Raw genomic sequence first — 20,420 nt, 5'->3', positions numbered from 1 at the left:
GGCGATGAAATATGGACGTCTGCTTCTGAACGTTCCTAGATGTGGAATGACTTGGCAAGCTTTCTGAGATACTTATCCTCTCAGCGTAGTGCAACACAAGATTGCCGGTTGGCTTAGATTTAAGCGCGCTCCACTCTGATTGGCTAGTGGTATTTCACAGCGATTGGCTAAATCCCACGGTTATGATTGGTCGATTTTGGCGCGATCGAGCTGCACGGCTGAAATCTACAATCCCCCAAGCTCGACACCTAAAATGTTGATACAGCTATAACGTGTAGCAAAACCCATGATTAAACCCAGCAAGTCTGCGAGAACAGTGTAATAATTGTTGTCTGACTACACGATAGAACTATAGAATAATTGTCCTATTTGAACCTCACTTACAAAAAGGTCACCATGATATTTTGCATGATGGCTAGCACATATTTCATACAGACAAAATATTACTCAACTTGTTTTAGTTGCATTTTTAACGGATTTTAAAATACTGTATAATTCTTTTACCACGATAACAAAATTTCGGGTCAGTTTATCGTACATAAATTTCTCATAGTCTCATTAGCACTATGAAATGCGCTGTTAGACTTTCAAACCATATAAGTATATGCACTGTTCAAATTGAACGTGTGAGACTATTTGTGATAGCTTAGCGACACGCCTAAAGCTGAGAACTTGTCAGCACATCAACTGCACTTTCCCCAAAGGATCCTCTTTGTATACTGTTATTATTATTATTATTGGCATACTGTCATATGTTAATTGTTTTTTTTTTATTTATTTATTTATTTATTTGGTGTTTTGCGCCGTACTCAAGAATTTTTCACCCTGACGGGACTCACGGCCATCCGCAGATTCCTTAATTGCAGACCTTCCCACTGGCGTAGGGCGGGAGAGGAAGGGAGCTTCAGCTGGACTTGAACTCACAACAAAAGCATCGGTGAGAGGCTGCTGGGTTATGTGCCTCATTATAGTCTGTTTCTTTTAGCCACTCGCGTATATTCAGTTCTCTAAAAGTAGTCATACTCGATACCAAAATTGCCTTTAGCCAGTGACAACCAAAGTTCTACACACTGACATGTTGAACGTCCATATTAGTATAAAGAAAATGCAGTTAGAATACTTTTTTCTAATTCACAATGTAAAACTCCATAAGCTTAGTTTCGACAAGAAGAGCTTATTGCCTCGGGCGACGTCATAAATATAAAACAACTGTTTCGTGCTGGGTAGTGGGCGGAGTTCAACATGTTTTGACGGAGGGCGACACCAGTTACCTAAACTGCTATCGCCTTAATTGTAAACCCTGTTACTGACACTGTTATATTCCGAATTGTTTACAGGTTTTAGTATAATATAACCTTAATAGATGAATTTTATTTTATCCCTTGTAGTATATTATCTCACGGCAATATGGATTTAATGGTGGATGCTGGGAAATGTGGCGATTTAGTCAAGTTCCAGAGAAAGTAATGTAAGCTGTGTTATAGCGTGTAGTTTGCTCTAACTGCTTCTTGGTGTGTAAAATGTATTCTAACTGCATTTTCTTTGTAATAATATGGAAGTTCAACATGTCAGTGTGTGTAGCTTTGGTTGTCACTGGCTAAAGGCAATTTTGATATCGAGTATGACTGGTTTTAGAGAGCTGAATATAAACAACTGGCTAAAAGTATGCTAACTACAGTAACAGACTGCAGTATGCTAACCACAAGGCCATACAGACACCCCCCACCCCCACCCTCCGTGCTCTGCACGCCCCCGCGGCTTTACACATATGTGAAAACTTTTATTTTTGTGCTTAAGTAGACGCGAACTGAGAGAAAAATATCAGATAACAGGGCTTCATTTATTTTATTTATTATCTTTTTTGGCAGTTAACGTCATTCTAAAAACACTCCTGCTTATTCTAGCATCGTCAGTTTTATGGGAGAGGAAACCGTTAAGCTCGACTTAAACCACCGACTTTTGTCAAGTTACTGACAGACGTTCCGACGTGGGACGCAGATGTATGTACACAAGACTGGTGGAAGACGAGTAATCTTCAATAGCGAACATTAGAATGTACAAACGGTAATATACGAGCCTTGTCGGCCGCTTCTTGCCAACAGGGCTCCAAGATCAGATAGAAGGGATGTACGAATTGATGTCTGGGACAAATCAAACTTCCGTTATAAAAAGTAGGTGCTGGCAAGTTGGCTACATTTTGTGAGAAAGAGAATTTTTTAGGCCGAACGGTTTTCTGTTTCCTTACAAAGACAGGCAGGCGATTCTTCAGAACTTGTTACACACAACTTCGGGTTTCATTAAAATAAAAATTTCCCTATTATCGAGTTCTCCTGAAGACCTTGGAGCCATGCACTTGGTTAGACTACTTACTGCGTCTTCAAACTGGAAAACCCCACTGCATGGAAGTGTTAAACCATTAGCCCAAAACTATCTAGTGAGGACGCAGACTCGAGACTAGCTTCCGTATTTATTAAACGTCTTAAATCCCAAATTCAAACACAACTACAATTAAAATGTTTTGCTGTAGGGAGTTTAAAATTTGCCCACTGATTCTTTCCTGTGGAACAATGCACCAACGTCAGTTTGAGCTCTTTACTATTCTTAGTTTGGCTTGTTAACCATTGTAATTTATAAATTATGTCTTAGGTTGTTTTATAAATACGAACCCAGTCTTACTAGTCAGGCTACAGCTTTAAGTCAGGAAATTTGTCAATCATACATGATAAAGTGTTTTGCCTTGACCGACTATATAAGGGCATAGCTATATGTCAGGAAATATTGATGGCAAAAGGCCATCTCTCTCTGTAGTACAACGCCACAATATCACATTGCCACTGGGGATCCGACTTTGTAAGTTTGCCAACAACTTACCTAAATATTTTTCACATGAAATACTGGGGTCCGTTTCACAAAGCTGTCGCAACGTTACGTCAAGCGCAATTACCATGGTGACGTATCCTTTCGTTGTATGTACACCAGGGGTAACCAGGAGTAACTTACAACTGTTTCGTAAAACGAGCCTCAGATTCTGGACAATGATAAGAAGTAACCTATAATGACTGCAAAAATTGAAACGCAAATTTCCAAATTTTAAAAAAACTTAACTGGATCGTACTTAATCAGATGAAATCATTCAAGATGATACAAAACAGGTTTCAGTCGTTTAGTCTTTATTTACTAGTTTACATACACGGTAAATCTTGTAAGTTTGAAGTTCATGGGACATATTCATCCAACCTGCGAAACAAATCACTGAAAGCCTCTGTCTATGTTGAGATCACTACCTGAGAGTCAATTATTGTTTCCAGTGGAAAATGAAAGCGGTAACATAAGCCAGTAATATGGTTTGAAGGCGAAAATATAATTAAAGATGTACAGCAAAGAGAGTAAAACCAGAGCAGCGACGACAGTGTGATAAGCGACAAATGGTCACACGTAACCGATGAAATACGGCCTCTTGTCAGTTTAGCTCAGTTAGGGTTTTATTTAACTGTTCATGTTAATGCATAAATAGTAGCCCACTAGCACCGTGTCTGAAGCAGAATTAGATAACAAAAAAAACAGTGTCGTTGATTGCAATTTATTAGACGCCACTGGTCTAGGATTACTCAAAATGCTGTCTTGTCATCATATTTAACATGCAATCACATGAAATTCAATGTTCATTTTTAGCAGAACAGTTAAATTTTTATGTAATTATAGAGAGTATTTGGTTTATAAAGCACATGTCTATGCGCATGCGTGTTCCGCGGATAAAAGATGTCAAAAACTGAGAATCATGGTCAGAGGAAATAGCCGCCCGGTTTGCTCTTCTCACTATCCCTTGTTGTAGACGCATTTAGCGAAACATCCGCCACAATTGTTTGCCCTGAAAATGGATAAAAATAAAAGCGTGTAGAGTTACCGGAGATTGATGGATGTAAAATAATGATGAATGATAGGTTTTCCTAGAGTTATCTCCACTTACTTCACGGGCGGGTTGCATAAAGCCGTTTCTGACTTAGTCAAAATTTACAACTTATAACAACGCTTAAAGGAGAGGAAAAGATAAAAACAGTGCCAAGTCAGAAGAAAGAGCGTCAAAACTTATGATCTTTGAATATGGTCTTTAATTTTTTTTTTCGATTTATTTTCTTTTCTGGTAAAAAGGGCATTTGAAAATATTTTTGCATGGTGGGTGTTTTTGACCACATTTTAGTAATTATCATCGTTGCATAATAATGTTCTAAATTAGGATGTGATGGATGCCTAATAAATATATTTGAATGTAAATATATTATCCAAACACATACATTCTATATCCAGAGATATGCATTTAATCTGATTATGATGATATTTATGAAAATATGAACAATATAAATATGATCAAAGTTAAGATTGAACACATTTGTCAGCTGAAAAGACCAAATTCTGGAGCAAATATATCTATTTAAATACGTGTTACATAATTTTTGTAACATTTATAACATTATGACACAAAGACTGTATGTACCAAAAGGTGGTCGCAAATACTCACCTTACAAAAATCAATTTCAAAAGCCTTTTTCTCTTTAAAGACAAATCGAAAAAAGTATTAAAGACCACATTTACTACGAACTTTTCGCACTCTTTCATACGAGGTGATTTTCTGTAACTTTCACACATTAGTAATACGGCCACATTTATGAGGTGGTCAAAATCTTAAATTTTTAGACTCCCGAAATATGTCTGAAATGTATGTCAAATTTTGACTTAAGTAAGAAATGGCTTTCTGCAATCGGTTGCAGATTTCACGAAACTTAATCCTAAATTTAGTCAATTGCTTAAGTCGGGTATATTTTTTTTACAGAGGTTCCAGGGGAAGTGTTTCTAAAATTAAAGTCAAGCACCACATAAGTATGGTATTTATTACGTTGCTTAAGCGAAACAGTTTTGTGACCGATGGGAATTAGCGTGCCAGCGCGAAACAATGGCTCAGGAGCTGTCTACCAAAATGCGATCGCTGTAAGTTCAAGTCCAGCTCTTGCTGGCTTCCTCTCCGACCGTACGTCTGAAGGTTTTCAGCAGCCTGCGGATGATCGTGGCTTTCACCCAGGATTTGCCCGGTTCCTCCCACCACAATGCTGGCCGCCGTCGTATCAGTAAAATGTTTTTCAGTATGGCGTAAAACACCAATCAAATAAATAAAAAACGAAACAGGTAAATGATTTTTTTTTTTGTCTTTGTGATGTGGCATAACCGTGATATCGCAGTTAAAACAAAAACAAATCGCACACACCGACAAAATCAAAAGCATGACTAATCATGCGCGATTTATCTGTAACCTCGAGAACACAGAGCTGTTTCCGCTTACGTCAGCGAACCCTGTTTTGGCTTTCAATGGTATGTGCGTGGGGTACGAGCGAAGCAGCATCCTGTTTCCGGTAGCTGTAACATGAAGCATGCCATGTCGAAAGCTTCCCAGCTTAAAAATTGATTTATTCAGTTACAGATCACGTCAGAACAAAATGGCCGTGGCCGATTAGGTCTGTTTCCACTCAACTTCCTCAATATCCCTGGTTACATTATTTGTTGTCTTTTCCTTTAAGCTTCATCAGCAGATGCGTGTGGTCTCGTGATTTAAAGACTACTCAACAAACAGCAAAAGAGAAAACAGTTTCGGCTGCAATGGTGGAGAAGTTTGGCCTGACCATCATCTGAATGGTGTTCGCATTTGTATTTCATACAGTAATTATATCCAAGTCTTTGATTTTTAATAATCTATTTATTTATCTGTATGTTCATTTACGCGATACTCAAGAATTTCCACTTTTGCGATGGGTTTAGTGTTATGCTTGGGGACTACCAAAGTTGCGAGAAACTGGGCTGGTTTTAAAGGTAGAAAAGAAATTCACCAATATCAAGACCATTCTCATTCCATCGATCAGAAAAATATCCACCAGTATCAAGACAATTCTCTTTCCATTTGTCGCTTTCTGTGGTGTACACCAGTTTAAAGTTGAATGGAAACCAGAGTTTTGGGGTTTGTCAGCCCTTTCCATGACCTCTCTGGGGATTAGTGCTCTGTAGTGCTCTGTAGTCCTCTGTACGGGTAAAGTTCCTCGGGTACAGATGTAAAATACTGCACTTTATCTGGCGCCAAATCCCCACGCTACATCGCCCACCTTCTGTATTACTGACTGGGACGAGTGCGCGTAATTAAAATGCCACTTGTAATTAATACTAATCTGTACTTAGAGCATTTCCAGTGTCAAGGAATTTAGGTGCGCGCAGGGTTCCATTCGGACGACATACCTATCGTCCAGGAAGTTTTTCTAGTCAAGCGACTAGGTTGTAGGTTTCACAAAGAACTTTTTCGCTTTGTCTCTTTTTTCGTGTCGGATCATTGCCCTGTCGGATTATTGTCCTGTCTCATCGCACTCCTTGACATAGGTGTTTGTTGGGTTGTCCCATTAATTGACGCATCACTTTATTGCCTTGCCAAACGTGCGACCGGGCTACATGCACCGGCCGTCATATGATTATGTAAACAGTGCAATGTGAAGTAGCGGAAGATAAAATTTTACAGCTTGGACCTGGATCGAAATAGCAAAATATCCCAGGTCTGGCTGGGTTCTCTCAATATCAAAGCACCAACGAATATCAACTAAACGCGTGTTCTCGGGCCGTGTTACATGTATCGTGTATAAGTAAGTACACGTTGTTTCCCACACGACTTTGTCTAAGTACAGATTTTATAGATGAGGCTTCATTTTGCAAACAATTACACTGCTGAAGTGGACGGCTAATGTTATAACGACAATAGCTTTAATCATTTATAATATCAGAAGAGATAACGGTAAACTGTTGACACAGTGACCAGATAATGTGAATAATGATACAAAAAATAACCGGTCATTCCCAAAAATATTTTTCATAAAAGGTTATAAACATGCGAAACGAGCGAAAGTCTCCCATAATGGGCTTGGCTGCTAAATTACTTTCCAAATTATCATTGTTCACATAATAGACGAAAAGCCAGAATGGCTACTCCAAGTGAGCACGCCGCTATAGACCTTTCCGAACTGTCTAGAACAGGCAAATGACCAATCATGAGCACTATAGTTGCAAAGAGGTCAACCAGATGTCCCACACATTGGTTACAAATGTTCAATCTTTCTGTGACGTCATGCCGTCACAAGTGCTTTCACCGGGAATGAAATGAAAAGTAACGTTGTCAAGAGAAGAGTTGGAGGGACATCGATGGAATCCATCCATTGTTGTTGTCCTTGGGAAAGATACACTTCTGTTGATTGTGGGGAGCATTCTTGAAATGCTTCGCAGCTTATGACTGCAATGGTCCTAATTTCTTCTCTGGTTCCACAATTTAACGAAAACGGAAAATATACATACTAGTATATCATTAAGGGCTTATTCAGAGATGTAAAATGCATGCTAAATGTTTTTTCCCCTCAGTTTTTGGGGATATCTCTCCATTTCCCTAAAAAATAATGTTCGATTAATTTAATATCTTCATGTATCCCATAGCCCCAGTTCTGTGCAATTCGTCGGCTTTAAATCCTTCATTTGGATGACTGGTTTAAAATGGTTTAAAAATGTAGTATAAAATATTATTTAGACCCATAAATTTTTTAACGATTTAGATTTAACTTTATTTACCCCAAATATCATTGGCCTTTCTAAGGCCATATATGCTTGTTGGGGGTCAGAATGAAAAAGAGGGTCAGCAGTGGGCTATGATTATCAAGAAGGTTTAACCTAATAATCAATTAAACGCACCAGAATGAATATAGGTATTCAGAGATAATTTCATAAAAAATAACTATTTTCAGAATGTTCCGTAAGGAAATAATGGAAATTGTTATGATTTATTTATTTGTTTGGTGTTTTACGCCGTACTCAAGGATATTTCACTTATACGACGGCGGCCAGCTTTATGGTGAGATGGAAACTGGGCAAAACCTGGGGGAGCTCACAAGCACCCGCAGGTTGCTGGACGATCTTCCCCGGAGAGAAATTCTTGTGAAAAAAGAGATGTGACGTCACATTATTTTATCAGATGTAGTCCGAAAAGGCCACCTACTTTAGGTGTTTTGCATTGCACGTCAAATGAAAACATAGTTTTGGGTACACTTTTACACAGGACATTAAGTGGCACTGGCTTTGTCTTCTCGTTTGTTTTCGTTTTAAACGGGACATAATGATACATGGTTCTGTGAAAATGGATTCATTGATTCGATCCCAGCAAGTGACATCTACCCTGAGAAAGGGCGCCTATTCGGAGATATATCACTCAGGTATTTAAGCATGAGAGTTTGTTTTGTTCCTCTGCCACCAGATGGCTTTTGTGCGAGAGCTTGTCTAGACTCTCGTCACCTGTCACTTAAAAGTCGTCTTAGAGTCAGACTTTCGGACTAGGGACTGTCGACGATTGTCCGTAAGTAACTCACAAAGGCGCCCTGCCAAAATCTTTTTATGTGCATGCAGAACTTACTTGCATGTGGCGTATCTCCCACAGTCGATGTATTCACACTGGTCCACTTTACAGTCGTGAACTCTGACCCCGGGAGGACAGTCTGAAGAGTTAAAAAGACGTCATTTCCGTTTGTGAAAGAAAGTAGTGTATAAGTGGGTTGTATAGTTTTAGGTTAACTGTTAGACGCTTCTGTGATATTCACAAATTTTGTGTGTCTGGCTAAGCGATATTTCACAAATTTTGTGTGACGATAAGCGCTATTTCACAAATTTTGTGTGGCTCGTTAAGCGATATTTCACAAATTTTGTGTGGCTCGTTAAGTGATATTTCACAAATTTTGTGTGGCTTGTTAAGCGATATTTCACAAATTTTGTGTGGCTCGTTAAGCGATATTTCACAAATTTTGTGTGGCTTGTTAAGCGATATTTCACAAATTTTGTGTGGCTTGTTAAGCGATATTTCACAAATTTTGTGTGGCTCGTTAAGCGATATTTCACAAATTTTGTGTGGCTCGTTAAGCGATATTTCACAAATTTTGTGTGGCTTGTTAAGCGATATTTCACAAATTTTGTGTGGCTCGTTAAGCGATATTTCACAAATTTTGTGTGGCTTGTTAATCGATATTTCACAAATTTTGTGTGGCTTGTTAAGCGATATGTCACAAAAACATGCAAATCGTATCACTACATGTATACTCAAAACATGGTGAAAAGAATATGGGATCAAATTAGCTTCTATCGTTTTACGGAACTCTTCGGAGCCTTAAATTGAACCTTAGAAATAAACAAAAATTTATGTAGATGGAAACAAACATCCCTCTCATTATTTTCTTAACCCTACTATATTTTTAAACATTTCATTTAACCTCAATATACATACTCCTTACATCGCCGCTAACACGAAAAAGTTTTGTGCAGAAATTTGGAACATCGCTGAGGTTGTTTGGGTCACGATGATGGGGCAGGAAGTGATGTCAGAAGACACAAACAGTCCGTCTCATTCTTTGGCTGTAATAATACTTTATACACATGCATTCATAAATAGTATGAAAAACACGATTCTGACGAAAACCTCAAACAATTTTATTGATGAACGCAGATTAAATACTTCCGCGGAAGGGCACAAGTGGTGAGGCTAAGCCTAAACAGGTCTAAGTGCATTTTCAGTGGCGTAAAGGTCAATCTGGTCCACTGGTGGCAGTGAGGTAAAGCGAGCGTAGAGAGCGGCTGCTGCGCAGTAAGGAGTATGCCCAAGCTTCTGTTTATGTCCGGAGTAACAATGATCCCCATTCCCAAGATGACTCCCTGGTGCCCGTCTTACAAAGCTGTTCCAATGCTACGTCAATCGCATTTACCACAAAATCTCTACACTATGTTGCCACGGACGTTACGTTAAGGAGTAAAAAATATTATTGGTATAAAACTGTTTATTTAGATTTATGAATGATTTACCACAAATGCTTAAATAAATTAAAGTTATAAAATTGCTTACCTAGAGTTTCATGAAAGTAGTTCCAGACACGATCGGTGTTGGAAAAGGCGAAGTTTCAATGATCAGTCCAACATTTTGCAAAGTGTCACTGATCAAACTTTTTCCAAAATTCAGAAGTAGAAAATGAAAAAGAGGACATGCAGTAGATAACAAAGAGAAAAAAAACAAACAAACAAAATACTCACATCCTGTGACTGTTTGGGCTGAAACAGCAAGACAATGAGAAATAAGCGATAAATCCACACATCTATGATGCGGAATGTTTTCCGCAGCAGACATTTGACACATGTACTTTAGATTTTAAGATACTTTTAATTTCTTATTTTCATTTGTGTTAAGCGTTGTTTTGGAAATTGGCCTTGCGATTGTTGACTCGGAACGTCCTGTTTGGTCGACGGCTTGTATATGATTGTCTGTTTTAACGCATAGATTCCACGACAGCGTTCTTAATGCATCACGCCCAGTCATCTCACTACGGTGTCTTCTTGTGGCAGACCGACCCTATCAACATGTAGTTATTGGTGATTCCGCAGTGAAACGCCTTACCGGAAACACCAGACACGCAACTGGAACAGTTGCAGTGCTCTGAATTGCGATCGTAGGCTAAGAAGAATGTGATTCGCATAGCGACACATGTTAGGAACAAATGCTGCTATGGTAGTTACAGTCTTAGGCTGCGATCGTTTCATGCAACAGGCTCTGAGAGTAAACATGGGAGGATGGAGTACCATACAAACATTATCATGTTAAAAAGTTTAGCGAGCTGAAAAAGTTGTAAAGTGGAAAAGCCTTTTACAAATTTCTTATTCATTTCCCTACGCACACGGAAAATTCACATAAACTACTAGCTCTGCTGGTTTTCCATAGTATACAGATGCATATATTTGACTTCGTAACCTCACAACTGTAAATGGCATCGATGTAAAGAGTGCATTTTAGTAACTCTTTAAATAACTTGTGATAGTTTATCACACTTATAAACGAACTTATATACTTACATCCCATTGGAAATGCAACAGTCATTCCAATTAGTACAACGACTAAGAAAATTCCCAAATTTTTCATGATGCTTGCGTTTTTTTTCTTGTCCGCACACGACAGTTTAGGTGTTCGTCTGTTGGCTTAAAATTTTATCTATGATTGTGTGTTCGGGTAGCGGCGGTTAATCAACCTACACCCTCCAGAGCTGGTCCTTATTATGCAGAATAAACTCTACTGCGAATAGTCGGCCATAGAAATACATTCAGCTATACGGCTACGACAAAGCAAATAATGCAGTTTTTTTCAGTCGTTTGCATATCCAGGCAAATATTGAAATATCACAAGGTTACTGCGGATCAGTTTAACGTTACCTACTGTGGGAACAGCACGCTTTCTTGTCTGTTTTCTTGTCCTTGAATGTAATACTTGTTGACTCAATTCAACGTGGGGCCTCCGTGGCTCAGTCGGTTAGGACGCTGGCGCAGCGTAACCACCCAGGAGCCTCTCACCAATGCACATTACTGTTTAGGCCGTGAATGTAACACTCTGTTGATTCAGTTTAACGTTCCTTATCCTGTCAACAGTGCACGCTAATAGTTGGAGCGTGAATGCAACACTGTATTGACTCAGTTTAACGTTCCTTAACTTGCCAACAGTGCACACTAATGTTTGGATTGTGAACGTAACACTTTGTTGACTCAGTTAATGCCAACAGTGCACGTTAATGTTTTGGATTGTGAATGTAACAGTCTGTTGACTCAGTATAACGTTCCGTAGTCTGCCAACAGCGCACATTAATGTTTGGAGCGTGAATGTAACACATTGTTGACTCAGTTTAACGTTCCGCAATCTGCCAACATGGCACGTTAATGTTTTGACCGTGAATGTAATACTTCATTGTCTCAGCTTAACGTTCGGTAGTCTGCCAACAGTGCACGTTAATGTTTGGAGCGTGAATGTAACACATTGTTGACTCAGCTTAACGTTCGGTAGTCTGCCCACAGTGCACGTTAATGTTTGGACCGTGAATGTAATACTTCGCTGAATCAGTTTAACGTTCCTAAATCTGCCAACAGTGCACGTTAATGTTTGGACCGTGGATGCAATACTTTGCTGACTCAATTTAACGTTTGGTAGTCTGCCAACAGCGCACATTAGTTTTTGGACCGTGAATGTAACACTTTTTTGGCTCAGTTTAACCTTCCCCAATCTGCCAACAGTGCACGTTAATGTTTGGATTGTGAATGTAACACTTTGTTGACACAGTTTAACATTCCCTAATCAGCGCATATAAGTGTTTGAACAGTGAATGTAATACTTTGCTGTCTCAGTTTAAAGTTCCGCAATCTGCCAACATGGCACGTTAATGTTTGGAGCGTGAATGTAACACTTTGTTGACACAGTTTAACATTCCCTAATCAGCGCATATAAGTGTTTGAACAGTGAAGGTAATACTTTACTGTCTCAGTTTAACGTTCCGCAATCTGCCAACATGGCACGTTAATGTTTGGAGCGTGAATATAATACTTACTCGGGCAACAGAGCACCTTATTGTCTCAGCCGTAACTGTAGTATTTACATTTGTGGCTCTGTTTAGAGTTACTTACTCAGGCAACACAGCTCTTTATTGTCTCAACAGTTATGACTGTTAACTCTGTTTAGCGTTTTATTCTCTGCCAACACGAACCGTTATTATCTGTACCTGGTGGATGTAATACTTCTCTGCCATCATGAACGCTTATTGTCTGTACCTGGTGGATGTAATACTTGTTAACTCCGTTTAGCGTTCCCTTCTCTGCCATCATGAACGTTTATTGTCTTTACCCGTGGATGTAATACTTTCAGACTCCGTTTAGTTTTCTGTATTCTGACAGAAGAGCATCTTGTGCCTAAATTATGCACGAGCATTACTTGAAAGAGTGCTTGGATTCAGTGGTACCGCTTACGGTCTAATTCCATCAATGTGATGTTCTCGTGTGTTTGCCTAATCTAAGGTGGCATATTTCAGAAGACTTAATCAGACTGTTAAGGTCCGCTGTTTGAATTTAGATTCAAAATTTCTAACTATTGCTCCAAACTGAGAACTGAATGTGGCTTAATTGACAAGTGCGCGACTCTCACATTACCGGCTAACGTAAACGTGGGTTTAATCCCGTTCTTGGACAGGGCTTTTCTGGATTACCACGCTCTCATCCTTTTAGAAGGACCGGCCTGGATAGCACAGTTGGTAGAGCGTCCGCTTCTGGAGCGATAGATCCAGGGGTAAGTCGTCTCAGTGAAGCAGCACTAGATAAAAGAACGGTGGAAATTCGTCCTGCAACAAGGAGGTACATTACACGTACATGCACCCTAAGGTTTCCTTCGTCGTCATATGACTGAAAAATTGTTAAGTACGACGTTAAACCCCAAGCACTCACTCACTCAATCACGCACTCACTCACTCAATCACGCACTCCTTTTAGAAGCTTTCGTGCATATGCTCGTTCTTCCATTGTACCGTGAATTGCGCACATGCGTCACTTGCCAGAAAATTTCTTCCTTAACATGCCCAATGTATGTGGTTTACGCGGGGCACTCCGGTTTTCTAAAGAGATAAACGCATTTAAATTTAAGCATGAAAGTGCCCGACATTGTGTAAGTGAAGAATTGCTTAGCATGGCGTTAAACAAAGACGAACTTGTTCCAACAACGACAAGATAGTAGGCTATAATATGATTAATGTTAGCATATACCGTAAATAATAATGACAGTCATGTTTGTATCTGTTGCCGAGTTTGTACGCCGCCGCGTGATGGAGATCGGCGCTGTAATTTGTTGACGGGCCAACCACGGTGATATTTTGGCTGGTAGATCCATGACTCCCTAATTCGTCTCATTATCAAGCGTTTCTGGCTAATCACACCTTCTTGGTCAGTGCGAATGAAAGGCCACACGGTGTCGAGTTAGGTACTGTTACAGATTACAGACAGATAAACACGGCGTGCCACGAGTGACACGACCCAAATGAGGAATGAAGTTCGGAAACAAATATTTTCCTTAGCCGTATGATCTTCCGTTTAGTTCTGCTGTTTGTCCACGTATCTATGTAAGGTATAAACACGTAATAATGAAAATGAAAAAATGATAAAAATGGAAAGGAAATGAAACATAATGTTCGAGAAAATGAAAAAAAAAAATTTCTTTTCCTCTGGCGCACGATGGGGGTAACTCTAATATGTGAAATATCCTTGAGTACGGCGTAAAAATAACCAGTCAGATAAATAAATAAATGTTATACAAAAATGTAAAAAAAAGTCTAAAAGCAAATAAATACAAAAACTTTCGATGGTATGATTATTAACTGTAAATAGTAGTCCTCTGGAAGGTGTTGTTCTTGATGTGAGTGATGTTTTTCATTTATTTAATTTGGGGGGGGGGTGTTTTTCTTTTTTTGGGAGAAGAAAGGGTCCCCATTGTGAGTGAAACCTCATTCTCCCTGACGTTCTCAACAAGTGTAGTTTTGTTACCACGAAACAGATTGGTAGGAGCGAAGTGTTAGTCCTGGCGTCGGTCTGCCCAGACATAATGCCAATCATAGACGCCATTAGATGGGGAACTATTCACCTTTAAACCAGTGGAAAGGTCTGTCAGCAACCTGCGGATGGTCGTGGGTTTCCCCCGCGCTGTGCCCGGTTTCCACCCACCATAATGCTGGCCGCCGTCGTATAAGTGAAATATTCTTGAGTACGGCGTAAAACACCAATCAAATAAGTAAATAAACCCTTATCGGTCACAAGATACTTGCAAATAAATAAATAAACCCTTATCGGTGACAAGATACTTGCAAATAAATAAATAAACCCTTATCGCTCACAAGATACTTGTACATGTAAGTGATACCCGATCCTGAGAAAAAGTCCGTTGGTACAAACGACATAAGAGGAAGTAAAAGATAAACACTGACATAACACCAGACTGCAAGCAGCGTTGTGAAATGGTCATCATACATATGACATACATACATATGAAATAGAGCAACAACTCAACGTTTGTTCGTAATCGATCATCGATTATCTCCCTTAATTTTTTTGCAATACAAGATGTGTAGTTAAACCAATATTGTGTGTTTAAAAAGTATTAAGTCAAGGTTAAGTCTTAATAACCGTGTCATCTTAACGCCAACCAACTATCAATTTAACATCGTGGTTAAATGCTAGTACGCTTTTGAACAACTAAACCCATCCTCAGACAAGAAAGTAGGCCCTAATAACTGTTCTATCTTTATAACCGTGTCATCTTAACGCCTACCAACTATCAATTTAACATCGTGGTTAACTGCTAGTACACTTTTGAACAACTAAACCCACCCTCAGACAAGAAAGTAGGCCCTAATAACTGTTATATCTTTATAACCAAAACCATAATGACTATACTTTGTATGACCAAAACGACTGTGTTCACGGCATCATTGAAAACCCATGACTGCCTCTTTTCTTACGTGTTTCAAGCTTTATTTATATATTATTAAATTTATTTGGAAATTGATCTTGGTATTGTCGACTTGGAAGATTCCTTCATAGTTTACGGGTGGTGCACCAATTTACATAAACTGTTAGAATAAAACCCTGTCTGAGGTAAATTAACAAGAGGCCGTATTTCACTGGCTGCCTGTGACCATTTGCCAGCTATCACGCTGTTATCACTGCTCTGGTTTTACTCTCTACCCAGTCTTCAGTATTTTATTGAAACCCGTTCCCCGTTACATTCAAGTCGAATGATTCTTCAGTTCGGACACAAGGGTTATTATTCATTTGATGTCTGATCAGTAAAACCTGTGTAGGTCAGGGAATCTATACATCCAAGAGTGTATGCGTATTTAGTACAAATTGCAACCCTTCTTTGGCACGCCTGTGTCTCTTCGCGTATGAGTTCGGCTTTATGCAGAAACAATCCATATATAGCTTACATAAAAAAATATCTAAGTTGTTATAAAAGCTTCATTCTTCTCTTTTATCAGACAGTTTACTGATGATGTTCAAGATTCAAACAAGGCGTACAGACAAACAACTCTAAAAGAAATATACCCAAATCCACTGGATTGAAAATAAACTATGCTGACTATCCAGATGGTAAATTTCACTTGGAAGTTTTCTGTCACGATGCCTTTGTCACACGATGGATAGATTCAATTTTGACATTGTAATTTATCAGTGCTTGGATAGTAATAAGCCGAAGGATCCTGCAAACGGCATGTACATGCCTTGCATTGAGGCATTTGTTTGATCCTGAGTGTTGTGGGACAATTTATTGTTCCAGAACCTATTGTGTCAAGAATATTCCATCAAATGTCTTCTGGGTACTGGGCACTCTGCTTCATAATTGTGTAAAATATTATATAACTATTATATATTGTATTATATAATTAGATTCTTTGTTCGTTGGTATTCTTTGGTGGATTATGTTTGATTATTGGATTATTGGCCTTGGGTGTCCATTATGGTTAATAAAAATACATGTTTATTATGATGACACATACATTCCAGGAATGACGCCCAGAATATGGACAAGAAACTGTAGTGTTGATTTTGGTATGTGTAGGGCATCTTGATCATATGTGTAGAGCATCATGACAAGATGTGTGGGACATAGTGGAGTGTATAGGCCATCGTGTTGGTGTGCGTAAGTCATCATATTCGCATGGATGGTATTGTGTACGGTAACATGATGATATGTGTAGAACATCATGTTGCTATGTGTAGGGCATCATGTAGGTACGCATAAGGCATCATGTTGGTATACGTAGGGCATCATGTTGTTATGTCTAGGGAGTCATGTTGGTACGCATAGCGCATTATGTTGATATCCATAGGGCATCATGTTGGTATGTGTACGGCATCATGTTGTTATGTGTAGGGCATCATGTTGGTATGTGTAGCGCATCATGTTGATATCCATAGGGCATCATGTTGGTATGTGTAGGACATCATGTTGTTATGTGTAGGGCATCATGTTGGTATGTGTAGCGCATCATGTTGTAATGTGTAGGGCATCATGTTGGTATGTGTAGCGCATCATGTTGTAATGTGTAGGGCATCATGTTGGTATGTGTAGCGCATCATGTTGTAATGTGTAGGGCGTCATGTTGATATGTGTAGGACATCATGTTGCTATGTGTAGGGCATCATGTAGGTACGCATAAGGCATCATGTTGGTATACGTAGGGCATCATGTTGTTATGTCTAGGGAGTCATGTTGGTACGCATAGCGCATTATGTTGATATCCATAGGGCATCATGTTGGTATGTGTAGGACATCATGTTGTTATGTGTAGGGCATCAAGTTGGTTTGTGTAGTGTATCATGTTGTTATGTGTAGGGCGTCATGTTGGTATGCGTAGCGCATCATGTTGTTATGTGTAGGGCGTCATGTTGGTATGTGTAGGACATCATGTTGTTGTGTGTAGCGCATCATGTTGTTGTGTGTAAGGCGTCATGTTGGCATGTGTAGCGCATCATGTTGTTATGTGTAGGGCATTATGTTGGTATGTGTAGGGCATCATGTTGGTATGTGTAGGGCATCATGTTGTTATGTGTAGGGCATCATGTTGTTATGTGTAGGGCATCATGTTGTTATGTGTAGGCACCATGTTGGTATGTGTAGGGCATCATGTTGTTATGTGTGGGGTATCATGTTTTTATGTGTAGGGCATCATGTTGTTATGTGTAGGGCATCATGTTGTTATGTGTAGGACATCATGTTGTTATGTGTAGGACATCATGTTGGTATGTGTAGGGCGTCATGCTGGTTTGCATAACACATCATGTTGGTATGTGTAGGGCATCATGTTGTTATGTCTAGGGAGTCATGTTGGTACGCATAGCGCATTATGTTGATATCCATAGGGCATCATGTTGGTATGTGTAGGACATCATGTTGTTATGTGTAGGGCATCAAGTTTGTTTGTGTAGCGCATCATGTTGTTATGTGTAGGGCGTCATGTTGGTATGTGTAGCGCATCATGTTGTTATGTGTAGGGCGTCATGTTGGTATGTGTAGGACATCATGTTGTTGTGTGTAGCGTATCATGTTGTTATGTGTAAGGCGTCATGTTGGTATGTGTAGTGCATCATGTTGTTATGTGTAGGGCATTATGTTGGTATGCGTAGGGCATCATGTTGGTATGTGTAGGGCATCATGTTGTTATGTGTAGGGCATCATGTTGGTATGTGTAGGGCATCATGTTGTTATGTGTAGGCACCATGTTGGTATGTGTAGGGCATCATGTTGTTATGTGTGGGGCATCATGTTTTTATGTGTAGGGCATCATGTTGTTATGTGTAGGGCATCATGTTGTTATGTGTAGGACATCATGTTGTTATGTGTAGGACATCATGTTGGTATGTGTAGGGCGTCATGCTGGTTTGCATAACACATCATGTTGGTATGTGTAGGGCATCATGTTGGTATGTCTAGGACATCATGTTGGTATGTGTAGGACATCATGTTGGTATGTGTAGGTCAGCATGTTGGTATGTGTAGGACGTCATGTTGGTATGTGTAGGGCATCATGTCAGGTATTTAGGGACAGGACCTTTCTGTGAGGAAGTACTAGACATCAGAATCGTACCTATACTACTCAAAGTCTTTAAATGATTCTATTGATGCGACCCGCTTTATAAATTTTATGACTGATTTTGATTTGAACATTGACAGCCGTCATAATCAGCCTTGAGTGTGTCGTTAAAGAACAATGAAATGAAAAACAAATCAACAGGAAAAGAACACAAAGATTATTTTACGGTTTTCAGATGTTCATTTATTGACTACAGGAGGGTTGCAGGTAGAGTCACGAGATATTTATTTGTCTCGCGACTTCGCTGGTGTTTGGCAGAATTAAGAATGGCATCAGCCAAAAATGAATTCATTCAATAACACAGGCTCTCTATTCCACACAAGAAGTCGCGCATGCGTCCAACAATACAGAGTCGTACTTTTCCCTTGACTCGTCCATTGTCTGTATATGCTCGATGAACGGGTTAACTGCTGCTAGACCGATTTTTGTAAGCGGCTAAATGTTTGTTTTTAGCTGTGTGTTCACAGGAGAATTTCATATCTACACAGAAGTTGACCTTTTGTCTGGAACAGTTTGTCCTCTTGTTATAAAATAAGAATGGAGGAGTCCTCAAGAAAAGTCAGCTAGATACATAAGATAGATTTAAACATTGGTAGCCACAGAGTTAACTTATACGGTCAGTTTATAGCACTACAGGTATAATTTTCAGGCTACTTAGAAACTCACCCATGCGAAAGTCAAATTTAAGTTTTATTTAATATTTCTCAAGCACATTTTATGGGTTGCCTTGATGAGAACTAATCTCTGAGAGTTTTATTTGCCCACAATAACTCCCCCAACGTTTCGTTCCGTCTTCTATTAAGCGGCCGAGTGTTCCACGTCATTTTATCTAGATGTAGCAGGGCAAGGTATCTCTCTCTGTTGACCTCATTTAAAGGTAAACAAAACCACAAGTCGATGATATCGCAATTCTGTAGTCAATACACGGTGTGAGATACTGTTCAAACTTGCATCCCACTTGACAAAAGGCTTTGTTAAATTTTATTTAAGACAACTAGTATAACAGACTGTTACAACTTGGAGTGCATAAAATATCCCCCAAACAAAAACGTCAAACTATTGTCCTCAAACATATTCTCACACAAAAGCACGAGTCAAGGGCAAGGTACTGGTCTGTTTTAAATAATAACTTCACAGTGTTGCTATTCAGGATATAACAGTGATATCCACTAGACATATGTACAACGAGCCTTTCAAGTATCTTCTATACATATATTTGCATTTTATTAAAGTATAACAGTACAACAGCTAAATCTCTAATATGAATCAGTCACTTTAGTATACATAATTTGGTGCTTTTTATACAAGGTGGGGCATTTTTCTTGCGATTCATTCAAATATATGTCAAATATCATTATATATTTGAGACATTCTTTTTCAGCATAATAATTATTTTATGACATTTTTTCGGGACTGGCAGGCATAAAATGCTTCGTGTGCTAAAAATGTACGCAGGAATGCAAAAGGACATGATAGAGAGCTCTTCAGAAGGGGAGAAATAAAATGTAATTTCCTCTTTGTATCTTCATAGTACGAGTACAGTTGTATCAAATTATATTGTGTGTATTTGAATCCACGTAAGTGTGTAACCCGAGTGTAGTGTTCTCGTGTCAGGTGATACCAATGTGTAAGTGCAAAAAATGGAAAGAGGGCGTTTTATTTGTTGCACCCCTTTCCAACCTCCGAAAAATTTTGACTGAAAATTAAAGTTTGGCACTCGAAACCTCGTTTTCGTATGGGATCAACGCGAGTACAGCGATTCGACTACGCCCGTTGATATCGTGTAGGATGGTGGTTGTGGTTTTCGATCCTCATTACCGAAGAGGGAATTTCGAGAGTGTCCTGCTTTCATTGGTCTAAAGGCGTTGCTCTTTCGTGTAG

General features: G+C 39.2%; 1 long non-coding RNA gene across 1 annotated transcript; it reads right to left on the bottom strand.

Moving 5' to 3' along the window:
- Positions 1-3,153: 3,153 nt before the first annotated feature.
- Positions 3,154-11,078, bottom strand: LOC135463102 (uncharacterized). The gene is made up of 4 exons (XR_010443519.1): positions 10,945-11,078; positions 10,132-10,149; positions 8,474-8,555; positions 3,154-3,868 (listed from the first exon to the last, which is right to left on the bottom strand). It is a non-coding gene; the product is annotated as an uncharacterized LOC135463102 (long non-coding RNA).
- Between the last annotated feature and the right edge of the window lie 9,342 nt (positions 11,079-20,420).

Source organism: Liolophura sinensis, chromosome 2 (assembly GCF_032854445.1).
Source record: "Liolophura sinensis isolate JHLJ2023 chromosome 2, CUHK_Ljap_v2, whole genome shotgun sequence".
NCBI lineage: Eukaryota > Metazoa > Mollusca > Polyplacophora > Chitonida > Chitonidae > Liolophura > Liolophura sinensis.
Note: the sequence above shows the minus strand (reverse complement) of the source record. Positions and strands in the feature narration are given on the sequence as shown.